Genomic DNA, 26,804 nt, shown 5'->3' with positions numbered 1-26,804 from the left:
ATAGGTTACCTGAAGAAGTTACCCTCCTCCCTCTGGACCAACCTCAGAGGATCTCTCTCCCATTGCACCTCTCTTGTTGTCCTCTCCATCTATCTTCTCCTCCATCCATCTTCGGTCTGCCCCCCCCTCCCTATTTATTTCAGAACCCTCTCCTCTTCCGCCTTTTCTGATGAAGGGCCTAGACCTGAAACGTCAGCTTTTGTGCTCCTAAGGTGCTGCTTGGCCTGCTGTGTTCATCCAGCTCCACACTTTGTTATCTCGGACTCTCCAGCATCTGCAGTTCCCATTATCTCTGATCACTATTCCATAGGCTCTCTTTCACCATTTTAAATCATGTCCTTAAACGTACTTTCCTTCCTGTTTCTATTCCCACAACATTACAACAGGTGGAAAGGGCTGAGTCTTTGCATCTTCTTGCTACCTACAATAAAGATGTAAGTTCTTTTGGCATGAGCCTATATGTTTCGCCCTTTAGAATGTAGTTACCTATTTTCACTGTCAGTTCAGAACCCAGAACCAATCACAAGGTTTTGTTTCATGAATGAAAGAGCAATTTTATCTCCTGCTAACTCCAAGACACACATATATACACAAAGTTAAAAAGGGTGGTGTCCTTCAGGTGAGACCACGAGCAGTTGGATGATATCCCGGGCTGTCTCCTGATGTCTCTTTCCAGTTTATGTTGTTACTTTTAGTTCTTTAGAGACAGAGAGAGAGTGAGAGATTTTAGACTGTGTTTATTTCTGCATTATCAATTCTCTTTTCATCTTCCCAAACAGGAATTTATTCTGTATTCCATGTTTGCAAAGGTCATGTTTTCAAGCAAGATAATTGTAGATGAGGTTCTTTCTCCAACATGTGAAAATTCTCATATTGGTATAAATCCATTTGGGGTGAGAACCTTTTCACATCTCTTGGCTTTCTGGCTGGTTTACTCACCCTTGGAGAAAATGTTAATTTCAGCTCAAGCTCTTAATCCATGTCACTTTCATGAAACCTGGCCAACTTAGGGTCATAGAGTCATATAGCATGGAAGCAGACCCTTTGGTCCAACCACTCCATGCCAAATACAATCCCAAACTAAACTAGTCTCAGCTGCCTGCTCCTGGACAATATCCTTCCAAACCTTTCATATCTATGTCATTATCTAAATGTCTTTCAAATATCATTTTATATATATGTGTGTCTTGGAGTTAGCAGGAGATAAAATTGCTCTTCCATTCATGAAACAAAACCTTGTGATTGGTTCTGAATTGACAGTGAAAATAGTTAACTACATTTTACTCACATCCACCAGTTCTTTAAGAAGTTCAGTTCACTTGCGAACCACCGCCGTGTAAAAAAAAAGCCTCTCATGTATTTTTCTCCTCTCACCTTAAAAATGAGCTCCCTCGTCTTGAAATCCCCCATCCTAGGGAAAAGACAACAGCCATGATTATTTTATAAACTTGTGTCAGTAAAGTGATCCCTGGGGCCATTTTAAAGTCAGTGCTTTTGGTCGTTTGTAAAAACCACTTCAGCTTATGAAAGTCCCTGCTATTAAAATGAATTTGGAATTCAATGACCAACTGTCTATATTTTATATCATTTTGACAGCATCAATACAATATACTCAAAACGTCTTTATCTCTCACTTAGGCCACACTGAATTAATTAGATGTTATCAAACGCATAGAATTAGACTTTTTTCCACGTGTACTCAAAGTGAAAAATTTACAATATCTCCCCTTATTTTAGGTACATATTTTAGACACAAAATAGAGAAATAAAGAAAGGTCCTCAGCTAGTGCAGTACCATGATGTTGAAAAAGTATGCTCATAGGGAAAGGTATGTTTATGTTGGTACAATATTTACAAGCTAAATAGTCTGGAAAATGAACAGACCGCAGCAAAGAACTCATATTACCCAGGTCAAATCCAAGTTAATTTTAATTCTAACATTTTCATAGACCCCTTAATGAAACTTTACATTATTCCAAAAATCTTCTGCAATTAAATTGCTTCTGCCTCAGATCTCACACTTCCAGAATCTCCCAAGGATCTATTCTTGGCAAATTCCTCTAACTTAGCTACTATCCACAGATGTTTCATATGTTTTTCTAATACTGACACTCTGAATTGTAGGGCATTGTAAGGAAATTTCCAAACCCCCCAGCTCTACTTTATGAACCAATCTTACCAATACATAGACTGTGTCCAACAATATTTTGCAAGTTAATGCTAGATATCCGAGGAGAACTCATGGTACTTATGTTTAGTGACAATCCACTGTGCTTGGAAAATCTGAAGGCACATTATGATAGTGTATGGTAGGTACTAGGTTTAACCTGTATGGGTTTAATTTCATCTGTACTGTCTGATACATTCTTTAACATTGTTAATATCAGCACAAAAGTACGGTGAAACATGTGTCAACTAGAATTGCTATCTGGTATATGACTAAAGTTTACAACACAGAAAAAGCTACTCAGTCCATTTCAGAGATTTTGGCCTTATGCCAGCACAATGCAAACTGATCTTAGTGATCCATAGCAACTGGCATGTGCAGTAGGTGTGAGAATGATGTCTTGGTTTGCTGAAAGAGGCAGATTGCAATATGAAGGCACTAAAAGCTTTTCAATCTAAAACATACTGGAAACCACCATCATGAAATTTCAATGTAAAAGAGACAAATTAATCAAAACAGACCCTTCTTCAGAACTGATAAAAAAATTACCAGACTCAAAACATTAGTTTTGCTTTCTCCCCACAGATGCTGCCGAACCTGCTGAGTTTTGCCAGCAATTTTGGTTTTTGTTGTAGATCTCCACTTATGTGTTCCATTCCCCTTGTAATAAATGACAATGCTCCATTTATCTTCCTCATGATTTTATGTACATCCATTCGAACTTCTTCTGCTATGTGTAGCAGGCCATCCAGATCCTTCTGTACTTCAGCAAGTCAGGCAGCATTAATGGGGAGATGATCAGAATTAATATTTGGAGTCCAATGTGACTCTTATTCAGAATCTCCTTGAGCTCATCTCTACTCTGGCTGATTCTGCATGCTGACATGGAGAACCAAGATAATCTCTTTATATTGGATCAATGCTTTGCTGAATACACAGAGCTCCCATCTCTACCTCTTCCTGCCTTTCTTAAATGTCATATGCTCTTGAATGTTCAAATCCTAGTCTTTATAATCTTGCAGTCAAGTTTCTGTAATGTCTTTCAGATGTTAGAAATTAACTTCTAGTCAATTAATCCATTTTATTATAAATGCTATGTGATTCAAATCCATTTTCTTTAATTTTTAAAATATTTTTATAATCGCTAGCTCTATCCACTATTGCATTCTTAGGATTTTGCATTCTGTCCCAAGCTGTCATGCTCTGATCACCATTTCCCTTGTTGCTTCCTGGCTCTTTTGCTTTGTTTTCTCTATTTAACTTACTAAATCCTTCTAAAGTTGATTCTTCACCCTATTATTTAAGTTAAAGCCTTCTCTGCTACCCTGGTTATACAACTCTCCAGAATACACATCCTAATACATTTCAAACCATTCCAATGGTACAGCTTCCACTTCCATTAGTACTGGTGCCAGTGCCCCAAGACCTGGAAATCATTTCTCCCACACCAACCTTTGCACCATGCATTTATCTTACTTTTCCAATGTCTCTTTGCAGGTGGCTTAGGTAATATTCTACAGACTATTCTTAATTTAGGCCGCAGCTTCATACTCCATCAATTAAATCTCTTTTCCAGTTCTATGTTTGTCTTTGGTAGCTATGTGGACTACACTACTGGATTCTTACTCTCCCACTGCAAGGTTCCCTCCAGTTCTTGCACTCAGCATGAACACAGCAGACTGGACTGGTACAGACAACCATATCTAACCTCCCTGATCATTCTGTCCCTTCCTATCAATACATTCCTATTTAGAGCCCCTCTGTTTGAATGACTTCCTGTACCAACATGTTCTTATTTGTATACTGATGCACCAGCAGCCACACTTCCATCCCTACCAGTTGCAAAAACAACATTCTTGTTGGATAATTGCTATGGCTGTGGTCCGTCCATTTGTATATTCTAGTTTTGCATACCTGTCTTACTTGCAGTCACACCTTCCTGTCCTTGGCCACTGATCAAATCAGAAGACCCGATTCAAAGAAGCACAAATGCCTCCAGGATAAAGGTACATAGGTAAGCTTCCTCCTTGCTGATACTTCACAGTGTTTGTACCTTGGTGTCTGGCTCAAAACTCTGAGCTTCTCAAGCTACTGCCAAGTTAATGCTAGATATCCAAGGAGAACTCATGGTACTTATGTTTAGTGACAATCCACTGTGCTTGGAAAATCTGAAGGCACATAATGATACTGTATGGTAGGTACTAGGTTTAACCTGTATGGGTTTAATTTCATCTGTACTGTCTGATACATTCTTTAGCATTGTTAATATCAGCACAAAAGTACGGTGAAACATGTGTCAACTAGAATTGCTATCTGGTATATGACTAAAGTTTACAACACAGAAAAAGCTACTCGGTCCATTTCAGAGATTTTGGCCTTATGCCAGCACAATGCAAACTGATCTTAGTGATCCATAGCAGCTGGCATGTGCAGTAGGTGTGAGAACGATGTCTTGGTTTGCAGTCATTGGACCTGAAACATTAACTCTGTTTCTTCCTTCACAGATGCTGCCAGATTTGCTGAGCTTTTCCAGCAACTTTGTTTTTATTCCTGATTTCAGGAATTCACAGTTCTTTCAGTTTTTGCCAATTACTTCAGTTTTATTCATCCTGGATCACACTAGCACTCAGGATTTTTGATAGCATGCAGTCACAACAAATGACCTGGTTTGTCATCTTTAGTGTCATACATAATTTGTTTTAATTAATTAATTAACTCCGCTACTCCCAATAAGCTTTATTATTGCTTGTGGCCTTTCTCCATACAGATATAACCTTACAGCTTCTAACTAATTTCTTTGGCTTCAAAAGATAATTGAGCAAAATACTCACCAACCAGTCAATTAGCCATTTCCCTATAGTATCATATGTTATTTTTCTCCAAATGCAGTGGAGGTTTTCACAGAATTGAACATCCATTGGCTCTCAGCCCCCTCTTATGTAGCTTTTCAACTCCTACTCTTGTGAAGGCTGACAAAATCACAAAACATAGGTTCTACCTCTTTCTCTTCCTCGCTGAACTCTGTCACTCAACAAGCTCCCAGCTTTAGATTCTCTCATTATCTGCAGTCTGTGACAATGTTCATTTCAATCTCCTTTATTTGTGAGAGATGAGACTCAGATGAATTAGATCTCTTGCATGATGCTACAACTTTATCATCCAGGATCAGGATTAGGGACCTTGATCAGTTTTGTTCTGGTGAGGAAAGCTGATGATGATTATTGTGTCATCAAATGACATCCAGACAAGCTTAACCGATTTAGCTCAGATAAATGACTGAACTGAGTCTGTTAATACAGTATGGCTCAGCGCATGGAGGGTTTTTTTTTGATTGCTGTGGGAGCATTTATTTGTAAAATAGTTCTTCATACTTTACAATCTGACAGGAAAAGTATAGCCGATGTTATCAGACGCAGGAATAAAATTATTTCTGTTGCCAGCAATAGAGAGCTGCCAGCCTCTGATTGACCAGCAGTACTGTAAGGATTTGAATTCTGTCTGAATGCTCAATGCTCGCCAATTACATTGCATCTGGCCTCCCTTTCATAGCAAAGCAGTGTTTAATCAACTCTTCGACTGAAGGGGCAGACTGATGTCGCTGGAACAAATTCCAGCCATTGGTTACTAGGAGCCCAACATCTTCAGCATAGGAAACTGCTGTCACTTGCAGGACTCAATAACAACAAAATAACAAGTGCTTCTATGGTGTAGTCTTACACATTCCTGAGAGGAACATGCTGTGTTCTCAGCCAAGATAAGATTTGGGGGTGTGACATTAGTTGTTAGCCAATCAATGAGCATGATTGGATAATTTATGACTAGAAGATGAGAACAGGGATGTGTTATGAAGTCTAAGCGAGCTAACTACGGCAGATAAAGCCTGTTCCCTCCCAGAATGTTAGAATTCTGTACACAGACAGGTAAAGTAGAAATAAATAAGCGGGCTGGAACATCAAAATGATCTCCTTGCAGCCTCCGAAACAGATGATATTGCATGAATGTCATTAGTTTGTTTGTTACATCTTGCTTGTTACTTAATATAAGTACTAAAAGTGTAACAGTTGTACAATATTAAGATTAAACAAGATGTATTAAAGCTTGCTCGTACAAACCCTTTGAGCGAGACTCACATATCTGTTATCATTGCAGGACTAACAGACCTTGGTTGCACAGTAACCATGGTAGCAGCAACTTACTTTCAGTAAGAATTGCTGTGCTGATAAATGTGTAGCTTTTGAAGGTTATATTGGAACACAATCATTCTTCTCCCTGCTAAAGTGACATGCAGTTCTTATAAAAATTCTGAGCGAGTTAGAAAGCTGTGTGTGGAAAGTGTTTCTCGATGTGAAAATTTCAGACGTCAAGGCTAGAATGGTCCTTTTTGCCTCTATTTCTGATCCATTGGGTTTAGCATCCACCCCAACTCGTCTTGCTGGGCATTCTACAGGTGATGACTTTCCAATGGGGATCTCTGGTACCAAGAAGAAATTTGACATTAGCCATAAAAAATGGTGCAACAGTGCCAAAGAGGTAAAAATGGATTTAAAGAATCAGAATGGATCTTCAAAGAGCCAGAGCTGGAAGACATGACAATGGGATTAAGGCTGAGCAGACATATATTCGGCCCAGTTTGTTCATCCACAGACATCATGAGAGAAAATGCTGGCATTGTTAAAATTGCAAATTGGACAAAATGACATATTATCTGGTCCCTCATCTATACGTTTTATCAACCACCTATTAAGATAAGCTATGACACACATTTGTAGCAGGCAGAATATGAACCTGCATATTCTGGACCAAAGATAGGGACAATACCACTGCACCACAAGTGTCCTCATTTATCGTTGTGTATTTATAGAACACTATTTGCCTCAGGAGGATATCCTTCCCAAATCAGAACCTCAGATGTCAGCATTTAATTCTCAGCCAATTAGGCATAAGGAGTTAAAGTCAACCTTTCAATATGGAATACAATGCAATGATAAGGAACAGAAGTGATATAATTTTGACAAATCCGCAATTAGCAAATATCTCCCAGTTTCCCTGTCTCCACAGGCCAAGCACATCATTACCTTTTCTATAGGGGCTGAGCGGTCAGTAGAATCACAACCTGTGACCAATTAGTGCTAAAAGCTGCCTTATCAGAGCTAGTTAGTATCAGGATCTGAAATCTACATGAAGCTGAAGGCTCAGCCTTTTTTAACTGCACAGCATGGATGAAGGAACTCAGAAGTGTTGAATTGACATCGCCTACCCATGACAGTGAAATGAAATGTTCAATTTTAATAATTCAATGTAGCAAGAGATTTAAGTGATTCTTGCACTTCCTGATTAACTCCTTGAAACAGATGACTAAAATGGCTAGATTAGAATTAATTCAAAACAGAATAACATCGTTATTTGGAAAGCAACAATCTGAAAGAATATAGGCAGAAAGCTGCATGAGAAGACAGTCAGCAATGAAATGGTGAGTCAAATGACCTCCATCTTGCAATAATGCTAGAAATTTTTAGAAAATTGAGCCCTACGGTGTGGAAACAGGTCCTTTGGCCCAAGAAGTCCACACTGACCCTCAGACCCATCCCCTAATCTACACATTCCTGAACACTATGGGCAATTTAGCATGGCCAATCCACCTAGCCTGCACATCTCTGGACTGTGGGAGGAAACTGGAGCACCCAGAGGAATCCCACACAGACATGGGGAAGAATGTGTAAACTCCACACAGGTAGTTACCTGAGGGTCGAATTGAGCCTGGACCCCTAGTGCTGTAAGGCAGTAGTGCTCACCACTAAACCACCATGCTGCCTATATATGCTGTATGTTGCCTTTTCTTTAACAAACACCTTGGCCCTGAACCTTTCCCTGCCTTTTCATCTTCACTTTCTGCTCCTACATTCTTCTTCTTGTGTTTAGTTGCTGGGTTGTTGATAAAGGAGTCACAAGAATGCAAATAATATGTAACAAGTACGTAGATTCTTCATTATAACTTGAACTGGACCATGTCCACATCATGAAGTAAAATAAAGAAAAAATCTAAATCTAAAGTAGTGACATAATAGCAATGACCCTGGACAAATAATCCAGAATCCCAGGTTGATCTTCTGGGACATTGCCCATGGCAGATAATGAAATTTGTATTCAATAAAAGTTCAGAATTACAAACAAGCTAATCTAAACCAGTGGCAATGGCTTAGTGGTATTATTGCTGGACAGTTAATCCAGAGACCCAGATAACGTTCTGGGGACTCAGGTTCAAATCCCACCATAGCAGATGGTGGAATTTGAATTCAATAAAATATCTGGAATTAAAAATCTACTAATGACTATGAATCCATTGCCAATTGTCAGGGGAGAGGAGATGGGTTGGGGAGGGAATCTGGTTCACTAACATTCTTTAGGGAGGGAAACTGCTATCTTTACCTGATCTGGCCTACATGCAACTCTGGACCCACAGCAATTGGGAGCTCTTAACTGTCCTCAAGGCAATTAGGAACGGGCAATAAATGCTGTCAGTGATGCCCTCATCCCATTAATGAATTTTTAAAAACCCAGCCCTCTAGCGAAAGGTATCTACTGTCTACAATGTAGACCCACAACAATGTGGTTGATTCTTAATTGACCTCTGGGCAACAAATGCTGGTCCAGCCAACACTGCCCATTTCCCATGAAGAGAAGAATACAGGTGCATAATTGGATGCCTTTTTACATTGTCTGTGTACACCAACAGCTTGTGGGTCATGTGAGACATGAAATCGCTCCATTTGAAGAATGATATCTTCCTATTTTCAGACTAACTGGGAGAGATGAGAAGAGGGAAGCCCAAGTACTCTGATGATAAGAAAACCTACTTGGGATCTTCCAAAACTCAGTCAGCCGATTAGTTTCTGGCAGACTTTCTATTGGCATTAGGCCCCAGAATGACAAAGTCCTGGTCACCAAGAACTATCCCCCAGGCTCCCAGGATACAGGATCATCCCAGAGAAAGGAAAATGGCACTTGTAGGTAGCTCTCAGTGGCCAGTACCCCAACCAATTTCAAGAATGCTGCTTTCGGAATGCCCCCACGCCAATCAAACTGAACACCTGCCTGCTCAGGAGAACTGGTTGGGTTGGCTGGTTCATTTTTGTCCCATCTAGAGCTGAAATAATTGCAGCCCAGATTGCATGAGATCCTTAGGTGGTCATCAATAGACTATTTAAGGACTTCAGTTGGCAGCATTGTAGAAAGCTGAAGCTTGGGCCTTCCCACCCAGGATTTAATTTGGGTAATGCTAGGGAGTTGGTGGGTTCTGTTGTGTCTAATTATGTTCCCTTCCTAACTCCAGGTCTGGCCAGAATCCCTTAAAGTGATCCCACAATAGCCTACTCCTCTCCTTCCCACTTGTCCCTCCCTTCCAAACATTGTCTTCCCACTTTTCATCATTCCCCCTGATCTAGTCTCCCAAGCTTTGTCCTCCGACCCTTTACTTTTCACTCCTCTTTTCCAATTCTGTTTCCACTCCTACTAGCCCTCATCGTTCTTCCTTTTCCTGCTCCACATTCCCTTTTCAACCTCCTCTCCTGCTACTCCCTGTCTCCTTCCTCTTTTCCTTCCCGTTATCCACCCTCATCTCCAAACTCTTAGCGTCTCTTTTTTTCACCTTTCCCCAGTCAAGCCTTTCTCTCTCTCTCCTCCCCACCTCCTTCACTTGTTTCTCATTCTGCTCCTCATCTTACACTCCTTCCTCACCACCTTTCCACATTCCCTCCCCGTTCCCTTCTCCACATCCTGCTTGACCTGCCACTCGTCCCAGTCCTTTGCTAATACTCTGTTCTACCCTCATCTCCCTTTCCCTACCCTACCTCCCATGTCAAACAGCAGTAGTAGATAATTGGTTAGACAGTGTCCAGTCATATACTTAATACATATATTTTAATTTACGAGACAAAACTTCAACCATATTGACTACATGTCTGCCCTTCCCCTCCATATCTTTCCCCCAATCTCCTCCTCCTCCTCCCAACCCTTCTTCTCTACTCTCTCCTGCCCTTGATCACTCCTCTCTCATTTCTTTCCCCTCTCAGCAACTTCAGTAACTGATGGTTCTGAACGCAACAGTTTGTTTTTGCTAGAGTTCAGATAAATGGGGCGGGGGATGGAGGTGTCGCAGTGACTTATAAAATTCTAACAGGACTGGTTAGGGTAGATGGAGGGAGGATGTTCCCAATGGTGGGTATGTCCAGAACTAGGGATCACAGTCTGAGGATTTGGGGTAGACCATTTAGAATGGAGATGAAAGACATTTCTTTACCCAAAGAGTGGTGAGCCTGTGGAATTCATTACCACAGGAAATATTTGATGCCAAAACATTGAATGCATTTAAGGGGTGATTAGATATAGCACTTGGGGTGAATGGGATCAAAGGTTATAGGGAGAAAGCAAGATTAGGCTACTGAGTTGGATAGTGATGAATGGCAGAGCAGGCTCAAAGGGCTGAATGGTCTCTAAAAACTTCATAACTGAACATGCTGCTGAGAAGTAAAGGAAACAGCAAAACACTTTTTTAATTGTACACAGAAGTGTTGTCATACACAGCTAAGCAACATTCCCACCATCAAAACCATCATGACATTTTTTTGTAAATTACTAACCATCACCAGCAGTAATCGCATGTGTAGCCAATTAAATATTTACATGCAAATCCTATTTAGGGTAATGCAAACTATTAAAAGTGAGGGCAAGGTAGGGAATGAGGGGGAAGGGACTAAATCAAAACAGAGTTGTAGGGGGGAATATAAAGCACTGCATCCCCCATGGTGCCCATCTCTCTCTACAAGCAAAAAACTTTTATACGCAGAAGTGTCATCACACACAATGGACCAATGTTCCTACCACCAAAAATCAGTGACTTTTTGTTTGTTTTGTATTAATTGCTGATCACACCAGTAAAACATCCAGGTAGCCAATGCAGTATTTACCAGCACAGCCCATTATGGGAGTACAAACTATAAAGCTGGGGTTGGTGGGGTGGGGGGGCGGTAGAGAGAGCAGGAAGGGGCTAAGTCAAAATGGAGTTGAGGGGGGAAATGAAGCATTGTTTACTTCACGGTACATACCTCCCTCTAAAGGCATCAAGAGCATTGATAGACACACCTGCACAAATATAACCGCAGAAGAGGTGTCATGGAGAATCACCAGGAGACTTAGAGAATTCTTCAAGAAGTTAGACTTTTATTTGCAAACAAAAGCTGTGACAATCAGAAAATGGCTTCCTGATTGCCCCCGACCCTTGGGGCTTGTTAGTTTTTATACCTTTTCAGTCATCATGCTCTTTCTCAGGTTATCAGCACAACCAATTGTGTTAACTAGTGTTATCTCTCTAAGGTATGCAGTAAACCAATAGTATTAGTTTGTGTTATCCCTCTAAAGCTATTCATCTTCTGAATTATCCCTGCTACAGTGATTTCTCAACTTATTAGACTATGATTATTTTCTGCCACAATGGTCTACTTCATACCTAATCTATTACTCTCTGTCATCATGGTCTTCAACATTTGTTTACATGTCACATGGTGTTACTATCCTAATCATACTGTGCTCCGATTGTTCCAGTACCACCTAATTCAGTACCATCTAAGACTACCTAATCTATTACATCATGTCATTATGATCTTCAGCCTGTTTACCTTTCTATCACATGATTTGACTTGACTAACCTACCCATACTGTTTTCCATTCATTTATCCTTAATTTGTTCCACCTAAATTGTTCTACGTAGCCCTAATCAATTATCTTATTGCTTTGTATGTTCCATTGTATTTTCCATATATTCCCCTCTTTGAGACATACTGGTCTCACATAGAGAAAAAAAACAATAAGACTAGACCCATATTGGCCAATGGGGAGTTGTAGGCCCAAAAGTGGGCAGAAATAATTTCAGGGTCTAAATCTTTAAGGGTTCTTCCTCTTTTCCCTGGAGTCACTGGGCCAAAAACCTGCTCGTCAATAGCCAGGGCGGGAAAAAAGACCCAAGACCCTTACAATCTAAACCTGCGCACTTCATAAAAACAGCTCAGGCACCTTCATCCCCTCAGGCCTCCTGCACCTCCGTGGACATCGGATCATAGTAATAAAACAGTGAAACTCCACCGGAAGAGGGGGATTGTTCAGAGGTTGTCGAAACAACCAGGAGCTGCTGCGCAGTGCTGCGCACAAGAAGAGACTTAATAAGAGGTAGAGCACAGCAAAACACAAGTGCGATGACGAGCAGCACAACACCTATAATAATTCCGATCCTGGCAAACCAAGCCCCCCTTCCCCTAATACGCTATCCAACCAATCAAAGACCTGATGGCCAAAACCTGCATTGTCTTTAAGCTCCTGCCTTAGTCCCTTCAGTTTCTCCAATGCCTTAGTACATGACCCCTCTGGACTGGTGTTGTTAGATATAAAGGTGCAACAGTGTTCCCCAAACATTACAAGCACTCCTCCTTTCTCAGCTAGCATCCAATCCGGAACCTGTCTATTTTGCCATGTCATTTTGGTAGTTGCATCCAACAGCTCTCCCAAGGCTGAGAGGGCATCATCAGTGTAGTTACTAAATCTTTGTTGATTATAATAGATGATATTAATTCATTCAGTATTCTCGCTAACCCCTATAACTGGGAGAAGAGCTTCCCACCCTGCGGCAATCTCGTTTCTGGCTTTAAACTCATTGGGAATTCCCCTAGGCTGACTGAGCAAGTCGTACCGCTGGATCAGGGACAAACTATCATTTAGGGTGGTGCAAAGTCGGTTGTGATAGAGCGTCAAACTGAGCTCATGGTGACACAACAATTTCATGAAGGAGCATTACCTGAGCACAGATACCATTCCAGTCATAGGGAAGTGTCGAACGCAACCCCCCTTTCTGAGCACACAGCCACCAGGTATCTGCTAATGGGACGTGTTGAGAATTCAGGACTGCACCAAATGTTGTGTCAACCTCAATGCCAATTGTATTTCCACAAAGGCTTCCAAATTGGCCTACTTGCGCAGAGCCATTTCGTTTGAAACATTCAAAGCTCAAACCTTCACGTATGTCAAAAATAGTCATGGGGAATGTGTGATTGGTTTGACTGGCAGACCAAGGAGTGCTATAACCGCACCACTGTTGGAGGTGCTGTCCCCCTGAGTCATCTTGTTGAAAGAATGTAGAAGCCTGGAGGAGAAGGCACCAGAAAGGGCAGTGGGGCTGCAAATATGATGAGAAATCATTTGGGTCAAATGGGCGGCTGGACCTTTGTTGGCGGCATTGGATGCAGATGGACAAGTTATAAGGCAGAGGGACAACAAAGTATGGAAACAGCCCTGTCTGGTCAGCATCACTGCTGTGTAATTGGCCCATTATACCAATAATTATCACGGGCATGTGTCCACTCTAGGGACGTGTGCTCCATGCTCCTGACCCCTCTATGCCTTGTGGCCTGCACATTAGTGGCACTATGGGATCAGATCTGCCAGGCCCGCTAAGTTGATGGTTTCCAAGTCTGCACATGGGTAGGAGACCCCGGCGCTGGGGAGGGGTGCAGCTGTGGTTTCCCCCACCCCTTCTCCGGCCTCATCATTAGGAGAAGAACTACCTGCCACAGACCCATCACCAATAGTTCCAGAGTTGTCAGTGTTCTCAAATGTCCCCCTTACCGACTGTACAATGCCCTGCTGACAAGTACTAGTTTCCTGCGCATCCGGCCCGCTCTCAGCAGCCTCTTCCTCACCCCCACTTACTTCAGCTCCGGAGTCAGTCTGCGCCTGTGGGACAGTTTTGGTGCAATGGTTGAGGTGGTACAACATGTGTCATCCTTCCACTTGAACAGCTGTGGGCGACGCCTTGGTCACTGTGAAGGGTCCCCCTCTCCTCGGCTCATTCCACTTCCTCCGGAAGACCTGCACATACACCTGATCCCCAGGTTTAATAGGTCCTTCCTCTGAGTCGGGCACCAGCTCTTTTTGCTTCTCCTGTGCGTGGATAGACTTATGTATCGTATTTAGTTGTGACATAGACTGCTTAAGTTCTAGCTCCAATTGTTCCAAGCTGGGTCCCTCATATGGGCCTCTCCACTTGGGCACTGGCATCGGTCTACCAGGAAGCATTTCATGCAGCATTAAATTTGTCATGCGGTTAGTCTGCATGCGATAACTCATTAGTGCCAGTGGCAGTGCTTCAACCCAATTAAGGTTGGTGCTTGTGCAAATCTTATTCAATTTGGCTCTTAAGGTGCCATTAATCCTTTCTATCATGCCTTGTGACTGGGGATGATACACACATCCAAACCTTTGCTTGATTCTCAAGGTCTGCAGCACCAACTTAACCACTTATTGAATAAAAGCAGGCCCGTTGTCTGAACTGATTTCTGACGGTATGCCAAACCTTGAAATAACTTCATTGGTCAGAAATTTCACCACTATTCCTGCAGATCCCTGCTTTTCCAGACTGGTATCCACAGAACTTTCTGCCCTGCCTGTTCAGGCCCTCATTACCTGCGAGGTGGTATCCACAGGGACTTATTTACACCACGTGGAGTCTTTGGACAGAGTTGCGTCTACCCAGCTACTAAACCTATCAATCACTACTAACATATATCTTTTTCCTCTCACCGTCTTTATCATGTCCACATAGTCAATCACCAAATGCTTAAATGGTCCCTCAGGTACTGGTATATGTCCTACGGGCATGGTTATTCCCTTTCTAATGTTGCATTGAGCGCATGCCTCACATTGTAACAGCATGTGATCCACTGAGGCCTGCAAGTAAGGTGACCAGAATCCGTCCCTTTTTATCTTCCTAATCACTTCCCCTCTTGCACAGTGGTCTAGCCCATGCGCCTCTGAAATAAGGGCCGTCAACAAAGGGGTGGATGCCACCCATAAACCGTTGTCTAAGCCCCACAGGCAGTCTTGGTTTTCCTTGGCCACCCTTTGTTTCCACAGTGTTTGCTCGACTAAGGTTTCCCTACTTTGGATCTCAATGACGTCTGCTGTTGCAGGCTCCAGATCTAAACGTATCTGGGGCACATTGTCAGCTGAGGCACACCCAGAGGCCATTTTAGCTGCTTCAGCTGCCACCTGATTACCCTTTATTACCATATCACTCCCTTTTCTGTGAGCTTGACACTTAATGATAGCCAGCGCTTTTGGCTTCATCATTGCAGCCGTCAATTCTACAATCTGCTCGCAATGCTGTATGGGGACTTTGTTGCTTTTCCTAAAGTCTCTTTGCTTCCACGCTGCCCCAAACAGGTGGCATACCCCATGGGCATAAGCCGAATCAGTGTAGATGTCGGCTCTCTCACCTTCCATCGACTCGCATGCTGCTGTTAATGCCTTGATCTCAGCCAGTTGTGCTGAGCAAGGTTGTGAGCAAGCCTCCAGCTTGATTGTCCTAAACTGAGATTGTTCTTGCAGCACAACAGAAAATCCTGCATGATTCCCATCATAATCCTTATAGCATGAGCCGTCTACAAATAGTACCTTTTTATCTTCACCAGGCAGTGGCTCAGATTGTAAATCAGCCCTCAATTTAGCAAATGTAGTTACTTTCCTTACACAGTTGTGGGGCTCTCCCTCATGTTCTAGTGGAATGTAATCTATGTTCCTGGCAGCGCATCTCTGTATAGTTATGTCTGGGAAGGTCAGTAACATCCGATATGCTATTATCCTGCAGGTGTCAATACAAATTGTCCTTTTTCTAACAATTCTACTACCTTATGGTGTGTATGCAGGACAATAAGGTAGCCCATCGTCACAGGGGATGCTCTTTCATATGCAAAATGTGCAGCTGCTAGCCCCTGATAGCATGGCGGACATCCCCGAACCACTTTGTCTTGTTTGGTGCTACAATATGCAATAGGTTGCTTAGGTCCCCCTACACCTGCCTCCTGTGTAAGCACTGCAGCAGCATATCCGTCCTGTCTGATGGACATGTAAAGGTGAAAATGCTTCACATAACTAGGCAGGGCTAATGCCAGAGCTGACTGCAATGCTTGTTTAAGGGTGTTAAAAGCTGTTGCAGCTTCCTCACTCCACTGCAAGGCATTCCTCAAGTGTGAATGTCCAGCCTCCTTCATTGTTTTCCTAAGGGGCACCGTAATTTCGGCATATTCCCCAATCTAGTCTGAACTAAATCCAGCCATCCCCAAAATGTCATAATCAGTCCTACAATCTCAGGTCTGGGGGCTTTAGCAATTTCCTCAATCTGATTTGGTGCAACCATCTTAGCCTGTTTAGAAATTAGTCTACCCAAGTATTCAACTTGCTGTTTACAAAACTGTAGTTTCTTCCTGGACACCTTGTGACCTCCATATGCCGGTTTCTCGAGGAGGAAAAGGGTGTCTTGTTCACACTGTTCCTGACTTTCTGAGCACACTAATAAATCATCAACAGACCGAATCAGCGTACCTTCCAACAACATGCCTTCCAAGTCTGTCTTCAAAACTTGGTTAAATACATGTGGTGAATGTTTAAACCCCTGCGGCATTCTCGTGTAAGTGTACTGTTGACCTTTGTACGTAAAAGCAAATGAATACTGGCAATGTTCTGCTAGTGGAATGCTGAAGAAGGCAGAACATAAATCAATGACTGACAGCCAGGCTGCCTGTGGAGGCACATTAGTCAGCAGTATATGTGGTTTTGGAATCACTGCTGGCCAATCCCCCACCACCTCATTTACTGCTCTTAAATCATGCGCAAGTCTTCATTTGGATCCGTCTGTTTTTAGGACTGGCAGCAATGGAGTATTACAGGGGCTATTCATTTCCCTCAGTACCCCTGTGGGTCACAGCTGGTGCCTGATAAGATTTTCTCAACTCTTCCCCGTCCTTCCTAAAAAGTTTTAATATCTCTGCCTCCTGCTTTTTCTTCTTGTTCCTCTTTTTAGGTTTATCTTTTGGTTTGTGGTTTTTAATTAACCCTTCCATTTCATCGCATATGCTTATATCAAAAGTACCTTCTTTTGGCCATTTTGTCAATAATTTCTCAGTTCTTTCTGCCCATTTCTCAGACAATTTTACAATATCATTCCTTGCTACTGGGAACTTTCTACTCAGTATTTCAAGTGCAGTCCCTTTGTTCATGGTTAACGTCCCATCAGTCTAACTGTGAAACGGTCCTTGTTTTCACACAGCTCAGCAATCTGATGATGCTTTGAAGAATATAGCTGTTCCTTATTACTTTACTCTTAGGCAACTATTACCAATCTGCCTGCTTTTAGTTTTGAATGGGTTCAATAGTGCTATTAGTGAAATAATCTTTAATTTACTTGTTCTGCCCGTACAGATCCCTGCTTTTCCAGACTGGTATCCACAGAACTTTCTGCCCTGCCTGTTCAGGCCCTCGTTACCTGTGAGGTGGTATCCACAGGGACTTATTTACACCACGTGGAGTTTTTATTTCAGCCAACATCTTCGTACGACACTTATTCACCCCGTACCCCACTGCGCAGTTTTCTTGAACAGTCCTCTTCGTCTCCTCCACTTTAATTTACACCCGCGGTTTGGATCTTTGGATCGGAGAGACCCTTCGGCAGTTTCCCCATACTTCCGAGTCCCCGAGGGCCTCCCCAAGCCAACAGAATACAGTCTGAATTAGCAGCAAAATGCTTACCTTTTTGTTGGGTGCACCCTTATTCTGCCAATCTCAGGAGTGTCCCCAGCGGACCGGGAAGCACCCTGTTGCTGCTGCCCCTTTTCAGGTAGGTCTCTTGCGACCCTGCTCACGGCGAAAATTTGTCGTGGAGAATCACCAGGAGGCATAGAGAATTCTTCAAGAAGTTAAACTTTTATTCGCAAACAAAAGCTGTGACAATCAGAAAATGGTTTCCCGATCGCCCCCGACCTACGGGGCTTGTTAGTTTTTCTACCTTTTCAGTTATCATGCTCTTTCTCAGGTTATCAGCACAACCAATTGTGTTAACTAGTGTTATCTCTCTAAGCTATTTGTCTTCTGAATTATCTCTGCTACAATGATTTCTCTACTTATTAGATAATGATTATTTTCTGCCACAATTGAGAGTCTGAAACTTGGATACAGGCTAGGCTAGGATATGGAGGCTCATGACCTGCGCCTGTGTAACTAGTTGCAGCTAGGAGCAACTGCCTGATGAATGCTCTTGGTAACTTAGACGGCAACAAGATGGCTTCTCAATGCAAGTTAGCACAACAAATTGGCTTCTAGGCTGCAAACTGTAAATTTGCTAAAGCTGCATAAGTAACTAACCCTCAGACTGTTGCAAAGAAAGATTAGCAGACAATGTCCCTTTTAGAATACAGCAGTAACTTGGTAAGATAGAAAAGTACTAAACGCTCTAACTGACCTTCGAGTGCAGGTGCACCAGCACTGTGTAGCAAGATAAAAGTGACCTAAGTGTTGTGACATAAGTTGTTTCCCAGTTAATATCATTGGATCTAGTAACTGCCAATGAAGCAATATCACATATTGATTGGTAATTGTTTGAATGTACTGTGCGATCACGCCTTGTACCTGCTTTAAGAAAATTATGAAAATGTCTTTGTATTAAGCTGGCGTGTGCAGCTCCTCCAAGGAATACGGAAGTGCTCAACTTCTGTGTTTCCGGATGCTCTGTACCCAGCTGTAAAAAGGAATAAAGAGTAAAGTCTTAAACAGCCAGACCAATTCTGAGTGCTCATTGGTTGATTGCAGAACCGAGAGACCCCGCTGGGTCTAGATTTTCATCTGGTGCCGTGACTCAGATTCGGTACGGACGGATTGTTGACAGAGGTGTAAGAGCCTTGAGTCCTCCACTATTGAGTGTAGAAGAATCGGCCGGCCAGACGTGAGTATTTTCTCCGTTTGGTTTTCCTCTCTTTCAAGTCGTGGTGGACTCGACCCTTCGCTACCTGTAGTCCAAGTCCAGCCCAAAAAAGCATCGGTCTTGAAAAGATTAGAAGGGAGTCGGGGACTCCATTTAAAGGTCGAGGACCGACGGATCGGGGATCTGAAATACAGTCGGGGACTCTAACATTATGAATTGAGAGACGAAATAGACAGGTCAGGGACCTGAGTATTGAAGACTTTAAATGAGTCGGGGACTCATATTTGGTCAAATTGGCATTGTCTAAAGTGATTTTAGATTTGTCTGAAGTGATTTTCAAATTAGTCTGTGAAAGACGAAACAAGGAATTATCGCGATATATTATAACGAGACTGTCAGGGTTTTTGGATGTTGTCAAGGTTTTGTGGAAGTCATTAGTTTGTTGTTCATTGACAGATTGTTGATTAGTAAAAGTTTTAGGTTGAGATTATAAAGGAAGGTTGTTTAGGATGGGTAATAATATAGATAAAACGGAAAACCCATCTTCTTCACTGGTGAAACTGTGTGAAAAGTATCCGGAAAACACTGAAGGCTTGTGCAAAGTTTCTGGCGCCTTAAATAAGAAATTAGGTGATGATCAGTGGCCACTTGGCAGCCCCAAAAATAATCAATTGGTTAAATCAGCCCAGCAATTGATTTGGTATTGAAACACAGGCTCAAAAATGAAAGAATTGATTGGACTGTGGCGACAATTTTGTGATGAAAGCCACAAACAATCGGTCTTAAATTCGTGGCAGGATTCTGCCACCAAATTGGGAATTGAACTGACAATGGTACCATGAAATCAACTGAGGTCCTCAAAAACGAATGTGCTCAAGTCAAACGTCAACAGAAACAAAAAGAAAAGTCACCGGTGACTGACAAAAAAAAGGAGCTGAGTAGTTCGATGGTTGGCTTTAGTTTGGGTGTGGGAGACAATGAAAATTCGGATTTGGATGATTGGTGTTCCTATCTGAGCCTCGCACCGCCTCCCCCACCCCCACCCAACCCACAAGCGAACCTTAATGCCACCCCCCCCCAGTGATTAGAGCCCCCTCCAGATCGACAGATCAAACGCCTCCCAACCTAACCCCACTTTATCCCTCTTCCATCTGTCGTACAACCTCCTGCTTACCAATCTGTTGCTCCACCCAATCCCCGTTCTTCCCCTGCAGTCGGCCCCTGTCGTTCTTCCATCTGGATCTGCCCCCGTCACCACCGTTTGTCGTCATACTCCTCAGATTCCCGTTACTTCGACGGCTGCTGGTCAAATGCCACTATCTGTGTTTACTATCACCGGAAGCCGCATGAAATTATGTCCATTCTCAGTACTGCTCCGGATCACCACAAAGCTCCACAGCAGTTTGTTGATTCCCTAAGCACCACGATCAAAGTTTATGATGGGACTGCCCAAGATCTGTGGGCCCTTCTCCAATGAATATGCCCACTTCACCGAGCGTTTTGGTCATAATTACTTTACTGCCCTTGCCAACGCAGTGGCTCAGGAACAGCAGCGACAGGATGATAGATAACAAAGTGTGGAGCTGGATGAACACAGCAGGTCAAGCAGCATCTCAGGAGCACAAAAGCTGATGTTTCGGGCCTAGACCCTTCATTAGACCCTCTGATGACCAGTCTAGGCCCGTTCCCATTATCTCTGATCGTGACAGGATTATATCCTTGCTGCTGCGTCTGCCACACTGGCAAAGCCTATTGACCTTACTCGTATCCTCGAATTTCGCCCTAAATGTAAGGAGTCTGCCGAGGACTTCCTCGAACACTTCTGAGAATGTTATGAGTCCTATTCTGGCGAACGGGCTTTGGATTTCTGTGTTGCCGATCCTAAATATAGCTCTATATTACTGAATTGTTGGCCGCCCTCTGTCGCCTCTGCAGTTAAGACAAATAACTTGGACCAGGTCGACGCTAACCCCAATCAACTCCATCGTTCTATTAAGGCTCTGAGGAAGCATCTGGGTGAGGACGAGACTTCACACCTGTGTGAAGTCGGAATTTGTTGTCCAAGAAGAGACTCCCCAACAATTACCTATGCATTGTAGTAGAGGCCCTCCACCCTTTTGGGGCCGCGGTCATGGATATGGCTGATGGGTCCCTCCCAGACAAGCCCCTCAGAGCTGTTTCAATTGTGGCAGCCCGTACCACTGGGCTTGTGACTGCCCGATGCACGGCTGCTTCATTTATGACCACCCTCTCCATTGGGCTTCTGATTGTCCCCAAGGGACAAGTAGGGGGAGCCAAGGAGGTGGATATGGTAATGGAAATTACTCTCAGGACAACTGGGGTTACGCCAATAACCACCCTCCGATACAAGCGAGAGGCAGAGGACGATATGCTAATTTTTTGCAAAATAATCCTTTTTCCCAGTGACTGACTAACTTTCCTTTGAAGTCTAAATCTCACACACAGGAACCTACAGTTTTACTCAAAGTCAAAAATAGATGGTATCCTTTTCTGATTGACACGGGAGCATCAATGTCCTCGGTAACATCCAACATGAACCTTCCAAACTCTAAGAAGACCCAAAAGTTATCTGACTTTCAAGGGGAGACCCACCATTATCTGATTTCTGATCCAGTTTCTATTTCCAAGGCTATTCCCTGGACTATTGTTTTGTGATTACCACCGCATTATCATGCAACCTAATGGGACGAGACCTGCTGTGCGCTTCTCAAGTCAAACTTGCCTGTTCCCCTGATGGTGTCCAACTTGAGTCTGACTCAGCTAAGCGCCAGCTGTACGTGTCTACTAAACCCCAATGGTAGTCACTTGACCTTAGCCTTCAAAGTTCTGACAGTCACGTCACCCTTGCCTACGATCGGACAGGCCAAGACCACTCACTTGAAGATTTCTTCAGGGATTTCATTGGCACCGAATGGACTATACAGATCCTGGCTCGAGTTACTGGGCCAGAGGGTGAAGCAGACTACATTCACATACCTGCTCATCTGTGGAAACAGGCAAGTACCTCGGCACCTCACATCAATCGGAAAGTCAATCCGCCTTACCATGCCAAAGATCTGGGCCCTTTGGTCCAACATGCAATCACCAAGGCTGATCCACATTGCCATAATCTGCAGACACTCCCGGGGGGATGACTGTCCTCTACTATTCCAATCCTGCCTCTCTCGGGCCACACACCTCCACCATGAAAGTCCGGATGTCCTTGACTTGGTCCATCCTGACGTACGGGCTGAAACATCCTCCCATGTTGGACTTATGAAATGGGAACCCATTCAAGTTTTTTTGAAACCAAATGTCATTCTGCCGTCTATACACCAATATCCGCTGAAACAACAGGCAATACCGAGCCTCCCTGCTCTGATTAATGCTTTTCTTTGCCAGGGCATCCTGGTCCTTTGCCAATCACCCTGTAACACTCCAATTATGGCTGTCCCAAAACCTGGCAAGCCAGACCAGTATAGATTGGTTCAAGACTTGAGAGCTATCAATGCTATTGTACAGCCTCTCCATGTCCTAGTCCCAAATCCAGCTCATATTCTAGCCTTGGTACCATCAGACGCTAAAGTTTTTGCTGTTGTCGACCTGCAACACGCATTTTCTTTTTCTCTACCTCTCCATGAAGACAGTCAGTATCTATTTGCCTTTACTTTTAATTGCCAACAGTTGACGTGGACTCGACTACGTCAAGGCTTCATACATGCTGCGACCCTCTTCTTTCAGGCCTTACCGAAACAATTGCGTTCCCTCACCCCCACCCTCACCGATGGATCGACATTGATTCAATTTGTGGATGTCCTCCTTGTTGCCAGTCTAGACGAAGAATCTAACTGCTCCGATGTCATCCTCCTCCTTAACTATCTGAAGCATTTGGGCTATGTTGTTTCTCCCAAGAAGGTCTTAATTGCACAATGCCAAGTAAAGTTCCTAGGTTTCATCCTGTTGGCTGATTCACTTGAACAGCGCCGTATTACTCCTATTGTCAACTTCCCAGTCCCACAGGCCACGAAACAGGTTCGCCAATGGCTGGGCATGGTCAACCTCTGTTGACAATGGATCCCTAACGCAGCCCTCGTTAAGATGTTGACCCCTGTCACTTCCAATGAAGGGACCTTCGAACTCCCCTCAGAGGCAAAACAGGTCTTTGATGAATTCAAGCAAGCCTTGTCACAAGTTCCAGCTTTGGGGAGACCCCTTTATGATAGGCCTTTCCAGCTTTACTGCACTATTCTGGATGACTGTGCTTTCTCAGTTCTCACTCAACTACATGGAGATCGACACCGCCTGGTAGCCTATTTCTCTACTAAGCTTGACTCTGTTGCCTTGGGACACCCCCGTTGTACTCAAATCCTTACCGCTATTTATCTCAGCTTACAGTCGCAGAGAACCTCACCCTCCAGCAGGACATTGTTGTCTACAGCTCTCATGCAGTGATTGCCCTGTTAGGGCAATTGCATATTCAACATTTGACTGCCGCTTGCCAAAACCATTATGAAATCTACCACCTCAACAGCGCCCGGCTGAGCTTTAAGGACTGTACCACTATTAATCCTGCCGACTTCCTTGCGCATTCCCCATCACCTTTGTCCACTCCAGATCATGATTGTTTCCTCCTCATTAATGAGGACATCCACGTTCACCCAGACCTTTCTGATTTCCCTATCCCAGACCCTGACACCAATATGTTTAATGATGGTAGTTCCTCTCTCGGCCATACAGGTAATTGCCTCTCAGACTTTGCGATAGTTGATGATCATGGCTCCATCCTGGAATCGGTTTCTTTTGAGACTCCCTTTACTGCCCAACAGGCCGAACTTTTTTCCCTGATCCGTGCCTGCATCCTCGGGACGGCCTTCACGTGAACATTTACACTGATTCCCACTACGCCTTCAGAGTTGTCCATGATTTTGGCCAGCTCTGGAAGAATAGAAGATTTTTGACCTCTTCAGGTACCCCTATTTCTCATCGCCAGCTCGTTCAGATTTCTTAACAGTGCTCCTGCTCCCAAAACAGGTTTCTATTATCAAGTGTGCTGTCCATACTATTGGCCAATCCCCTGTTGACATTGGTTACCGTGCTGCTGATGAGGCCGCCAAAGATGCCTCTCGCGGCCATCTTATGATTGTGCCTAAAATGATGGGCCAGACTGAAAGCTCTGACAAGAGTAAGTTGACCTCTGACAAGTTAATGCCAACCATTGAGGATGTTGTTATCTTACAGGGGACACCCCTGACTCTGAGAAGCTGCTGTGGTCCAGCACCGGCTGTTATTGTAATCCTATTACTAAACTCTGGACCACTCCGGCTGGTCAAATTTGTATGCCTAACGCTCTTGCCTCATAGGTCATTGATTGTTTGTTTGCACAATGCTACTCATTGTGGTGCTCGCTCGACTTCTGACCTCCTCTTGACCACCTGGTGGCACCCTCACCTCCAGCAGATGGCCCAGAGTGTGTCAGTGCTCGATGCCTCACCTGCCAAGAACATAACCCAGGCAAGGGTGTGCCTTGCCCGATGGGGCAGACACCCCTTCCTGAAGGACCCTTCCAGGCCCTTTTGCTTGACTTTATTGAGTTGCAAAAATGTCAGCATTATAAGTATGTTCTGGTTATTGTTGATGTTTTTTCCAAATGGATTGAGGCTTATCCTACTTCTAATGCTACTGCCAAGACTGTTGTAAATATTTTGCTCAAAGAAATTATTCCCCATTTTGGTATTCCCTTTTGCCTGTCCTCTGACAATGACCGCCACTTTATTGGGGACATCAATGATGAAATATGCTCTCATTTTGGGATCTGCCGCCTGCTTCATTATGCATATCACCGTCAGGCTGCGGGGCTCATAGAGCATTGTAACCAGACTTTGAAAACTAAGCTTGCCAAATTGACTTCTGAGACCAGTCTCTCCTGGGTTTGATTGTTGCCTCTAGTATTGTTCCACCTGTGTTGCACTCCCGCAGACAAAACTCGCTTATCCCCAGCCGAACTTGTTTATGGTCGAGCTTTCTGCATGCCCTGGAATGACGCCTCTTCGCCTGTTCATTTCCACCACATGACTGAAGACATGTCCTCCTATGTTCTTTCTTTGACTAAAATTTTGCGAGGTCTTCACTCCCAGGTCTGTGCTACTTATGAGAAGCTCCCCTCCCTTGACACTGTTCTGGCTATTGAACTCAGCTCCTTCATTCTCATCAAGGATTGGACACACCTTGGCCTCCAACCTCGATGGGAGGGGTCTTTCCAGGTTGTCCTTATCACCACTGCTGCTGTTAAGGTCGCCGAGCGCTCCTCCTGGGTTCACCTCCATCATTGCGAGGTCATCGGTTGAGCCCCTTACAAGGGAAGAGATGATGGAAATGGAGACGATGAGGACCTGGGAGATGAACCAGAATCAGTTCATAACAAACCAGACTCTTAAGATACAACCAAAACTGTATGTTTCAAACAGTAATTCTTCTTCTGTTTTAGGTATCGTAACTCTTGCTCCAGGATGACCGTTATGGTGAAGATCAAACTTACCCTGTCATCATCAGTACTAGTGCTCAAGAAGGGACTATTTACCAATGTGATCCTGAGCAAACAGAGACTATGTACCATTTATGCTGTAAAGATGTCCTTGTGTGCCAAGAGACTGATTCCTTCGATGTATGGAACATTTCCAAGAATGACTGTCGCAATGGCCAACTGCATCAATAACACAGAACATAGAACATTACAGCACAGTACAGGCCCTTCGGCCCTCGATGTTGTGCCGACCTGTCATACCGATCTGAAGCCCATCTAACCTACACTATTCCATGTACGTCCATATGCTTGTCCAATGATGACTTAAATGTACCTAAAGTCGATGAATCTACTACCGTTGCAGGCAAAGCATTCCATTCCCTTACTACTCTCTGAGTAAAGAAACTACCTCTGACATCTGTCCTATATCTTTCACCCCTCAATTTAAAGCTATGCCCCCTTGTGCTCGCCGTCACCATCCTAGGAAAAAGGCTGTCCCTATCCACCCTATCTAACCCTCGGATTATTTTATATGTCTCAATTAAGTCACCTCTCAACCTTCTTCTCTCTAACGAAAACTGCCTCAAATCCCTCAGCCTTTCCTCGTAAGACCTTCACTCCATACCAGGCAACATCCTAGTAAATCTCCTCTGCACCCTTTCCAAAGCTTCCACATCCTTCTTATAATGCGGTGACCAGAACTGTACACGATACTCCAAGTGCGGCCGCACCAGAGTTTTGTACAGCTGCAGCATAACCTCTTGGTTCCGGAACTCGATCCCTCTATTAATAAAAGCTAAAACACTGTATGCCTTCTTAACAGCCCTGTCAACCTGGGTGGCAACTTTCAAGGATCTGTGTACATGGACACTGAGATCTCTCTGCTCATCCACACTACCAAGAATCTTACCATTAGCCCTGTACTTTGCCTTCCGGTTACTCCTACCAAAGTGCATCACCTCACACTTGTCCGCATTAAACTCCATTTACCATCTCTCAGCCCAGCTCTGCAGCTTACCTATGTCTCTCTGCAACCTACAGCATCCTTTGTCACTATCCACAACTCCGCCGACCTTAGTGTCGTCTGCAAATTTACTAACCCGTCCTTCTACGCCCTCATCCAGGTCATTTATAAAAATGACAAACAGTAGTGGACCCAACACCGACCCTTGTGGTACACCACTAGTAACTGGTCTCTAAGATGAACATTTCCCATCAACTACCACCCTCTGTCTTCTTTCAGCAAGCCAATTTCCGATCCAAACTGCTATATCTCCCACAATCCCATTCCTCCGCATTTTGTACAATAACCTACTGTGGGGAAC

General features: G+C 43.7%; 1 long non-coding RNA gene across 1 annotated transcript; it reads left to right on the top strand.

Annotated features, from left to right (window-relative positions):
* The first annotated feature begins 16,901 nt into the window (after window positions 1-16,901).
* Window positions 16,902-26,169, top strand: LOC125461121 (uncharacterized). Its single transcript, XR_007249405.2, has 3 exons — window positions 16,902-17,879; window positions 18,848-18,980; window positions 25,444-26,169. It is a non-coding gene; the product is annotated as an uncharacterized LOC125461121 (long non-coding RNA).
* Window positions 26,170-26,804: the final 635 nt, after the last annotated feature.

This window comes from Stegostoma tigrinum, chromosome 18 (genome assembly GCF_030684315.1).
Source record: "Stegostoma tigrinum isolate sSteTig4 chromosome 18, sSteTig4.hap1, whole genome shotgun sequence".
In the NCBI taxonomy this organism is placed as follows: domain Eukaryota; kingdom Metazoa; phylum Chordata; class Chondrichthyes; order Orectolobiformes; family Stegostomatidae; genus Stegostoma; species Stegostoma tigrinum.
The sequence above is the reverse complement of the archived record's forward strand: the minus strand, read 5'-3'. Positions and strand labels throughout refer to the sequence as shown.